This window comes from Petaurus breviceps, unplaced genomic scaffold (assembly GCF_028583685.1).
Source record: "Petaurus breviceps papuanus isolate PSGF00001 unplaced genomic scaffold, PetGlider_PUasm1.0 90919, whole genome shotgun sequence".
NCBI lineage: Eukaryota > Metazoa > Chordata > Mammalia > Diprotodontia > Petauridae > Petaurus > Petaurus breviceps.
Genome location: NW_027187378.1, coordinates 42,709,244 through 42,712,701, shown reverse-complemented (window position 1 = coordinate 42,712,701; position 3,458 = coordinate 42,709,244). Strand labels below are relative to the sequence as shown.

The following is a 3,458-nucleotide window of genomic DNA, read 5'->3' as shown; positions in this document are numbered from 1 at the left end:
AACCATGGCATCCATTTTTGCAGTCACTGCTGAGGCAACATTCCCACTGACTTCAATAAGAGTTTGGCTCCAAGAAGGGGGAAAAATCTGACTCCTGGGGACTAGACCATGGTCTTTTCCAGATTTAGGCTTCTATGATTCAGTGATCCATTGTCCCCAAGAATCAATCACCTCATATGTCAAGTTCTTGTTTCAGACTCACAAAGTCTGATATTGATCCAGTTCTCCCTCCTTCCCACTGCTAAGAGCTGAGCCATACCACATTGCTTTGGGAATAGGGTTTTGGCTTCAGATGGCAAAGGACATTCAGCCCTGGAAAGCATCACTCATGGGACATTCTTACAAGGAATGAAATAATCTGACTCTGCAAACATGAACATAAATAATAATTTAATAGATCATAATAAATGACAAGTATGAAAAAATTTTCCATAAAAACAAATGAAAATGAGCTGGGTTAAAGTAACAGAGTGGCTAGGGAGCCAGCACATAATAACAAAATAATCCAAAAGGAGTTGCATAAGGAAGGGTAAGAAATGAACTGAGAATACTAGCCCTTACTTGTAAAACCCTGTACACATGGAATCTTTAAAATTCAATTCATGACCTGCCTTTGCAATACTTTGAAGTTTCTGAATCTGGTAAAGTCACTGTGACATAGTACGTTAAGAACAAGGCTTAGATTCAAGATCTGGGTTAAAGGCCGTCTTCTAACACATATTGAATGTGTAGCAATAAGGAAGTCATTTAAACTCGTAGGTTCCCCTGGCATCTCTTGAGACTTTAAGTCACAGACAAGTTATTGATCAATATAGGTAAAGGGAGTCTCCATACCAGGAATTCCTTCTGCTGAATAAATTACAAAGATGGATTAAATATTCTTTGGCTTTTACCTCTCACCTTAGCCCTAGGCCTGTATCATTAACTTCCTGAAGAATATACATCCACTTGGATGATTCATCAGTACTTCCAAGTCAACATGCCCTATCTCAGACTCAACATCTTCCTTATTCTGTCATACCACCTGGATCTTTTTCATTTCTAGTAATGGTACCATCATTCTCATAGTTACCAAGTCTCAAAAGCTTGGTGTCATCTTAGACCCATGTCTCTCTATTAACCTGTTTAGAGGCAGCAAGGCAAAACAGTGAGGATTGAACTTGGAGTCAAGAAGAAAACAAACTCTGTCACTCTTAATAGTAATAATAATAGTAGTAGTAATATTAATAACAACTCTTTGAGCTAAGCATTCCATTTTGTAAATGAGGATACTGAGAGAGACAGCATTCGTGTCATGGGGGACAAATGTGCAGAGTTGGGGGATGGAGTGTTTTGTGCAAGGAACGGAAAAGAGAGGAAGTGACTATGAATCATAGAATATATGGAAAGACTACGACGTAAGAAGATGGGAAAGACAGGGTAAAAGCTTTAAAAGCCAAATGGAGGATTTTGTATTTACTTCACTCCTTTGGATTTCTCTATCACCTACCCCTACCCCCAAGCTCCCTATTCCCCACCCCCACTCTGCCCCATCAGGAATCTCATCAACCCACAAGATCACATCAGCCTGGGTACTCACAGGGCCTTCTGCTCCTCTAATGAGAGGGTATAACAAAGAGCTCTCCCACAATTTCCTTTATGGAAAGCACCCAAGCCAACCATCCCTTCTTTTTCCATCCTGTTATATTCCTCTGGACTTTTTCATCATGTCCCTGAGCTGGGTATCTTTCTTGCCCCACCCCAGTTTTTCAACCTCTTTTCCTGTGCTATTTCCCCCCTTTAGATTATAAGTTCCTTGAAGGCAGGAACTTTCTGGTTTTTTTTCTTTTTCTTTTTTTTTTTTGTACTTGAATATCTGGCACACAGTAGGCACTTGACAAATGTTTATTGACTGACTGACTCAAGAGAGAGCCTTGGGGTCCATCCATAGTTAGTGGTCACGAAGAAGATGAAGACTGAACAATTGCAGATGAACACAAAGGAGAGTCAGGAGAGAGCACTGTTGCTCAAACCTAGAGAGAGAAAAGGAGATCAACAGAATCAGCCGTGGCAAAGAATTCGAGAAAGAAACGGGAATAAGCATTTATATAGTACCACTATATGCCAAGTAATGTGCTAAATGCTTTTGCAAATATCTCATTTGATCCTTACAACAACCCTTGTGGGGTAGATGTTGATATTATCTCTGTTTTACAGTTTGGAAAATTAAGGCAGAGGTTAAATGCCATACCCACCATCCCACAGCTGGTGACTGGGACTAGATTTGAACTTGGGTCTTTCTGATTCCAGCCCTAGAACAGCCCTAGCTGCCCCTAAGGTCAGAGAAGACAGATAAGGATTCAGAAAAGACGATCCTTTTATACTTATGAAACTGATTATCTGAACACAAGTATAAGATTTTACATTTATGTCTACTGGATTCCACGACATTCAATCAGCCCAATAATCAAGTCTATTTCTTTTGGGATCCTAATTCTACCGCATGCTGTGTGAGCTATCCTTTCCTTCTTTTGTGTTATCTGCTAATCTGATGAACATACAATCTACTCTTTTATACAAGTTATCGATAAATATATTGGACAGCATAGCTTTGAGCACAGAGACCTTTGGCATACCACTGGATATCTCCTTCCAATGTGATATGGACCCATGAAGGACTACTGAAGTTCAGTCATTCAACCAGTTTCAAATCCATCTAACTGTATTATCATGCAGTCCATATTTTTCAACCCTCTCCCACAAAAATAGTATGAGATATTTTATCAAAAGCTAAATTAAACACTAGGTCTAGTAATTTAGTAGTACTTTAGCAGCTTTCCTGTTTTGTCTGGAAAAGCCTATAATGCATGATTCCATGTAAGTTGGAAATCATGAGTATTTGGAATGGCAGCATCTATTAAAAATGTTGTTCCTAAGTTTTTATGAATCAATTATTATTGTTGCTTCATTCTTGTTTTTCTTTTCCTATTGGGTTCATATAAAATACAAATAACCACTCTGCTATTATTCTTTTCAATTTAATGTTCCATAGATTATTGTATAGGTGGTTAAAATAACTGCTTCTTTCAGTTGAACAAAAGCATTAGACATAAGTCTATCCTTTGAGGGCTCACTGAAAATATCCTTTGTACAACTGTAGTTGCAAATAGAACAACAGAGATGATATTCACCTCATCTTGTTCTTCCATGATTCGGATTTCATCTGCACTCACCTCTAAAGGTTATGAGGATCAAATGAGATATTTGTAAAGCACTTAGCACAGTGACTAACACGTAGTTGGCATTCAATAAATGATTATCTTCTCCTTCCTTCCTTCCTTCCTTCCTTCCTTCCTTCCTTCCTTCCTTCCTTCCTTCCTTCCTCTCTCTCTCTCTGTCTTTCTCTCTGTCTTTCTCTCTTTCTTTCTTTCCTTCTTTCTTTCTTTCTTTCTTTCTTTCTTTCTTTCTTTCTTTCTTTC

General features: G+C 38.5%; 1 long non-coding RNA gene across 1 annotated transcript in view; it reads right to left on the bottom strand.

The window, feature by feature from the left end:
• Nucleotides 1-383: 383 nt before the first annotated feature.
• The window catches only part of LOC138151842 (uncharacterized), a 43,704-nt gene continuing 40,629 nt past the window's right edge, over nt 384-3,458 (bottom strand). Inside the window, exon 4 of the long non-coding RNA XR_011165937.1 lies at nt 384-2,012. This is a non-coding gene — a long non-coding RNA (uncharacterized lncRNA). The remainder of the gene's footprint in view (nt 2,013-3,458) is intronic.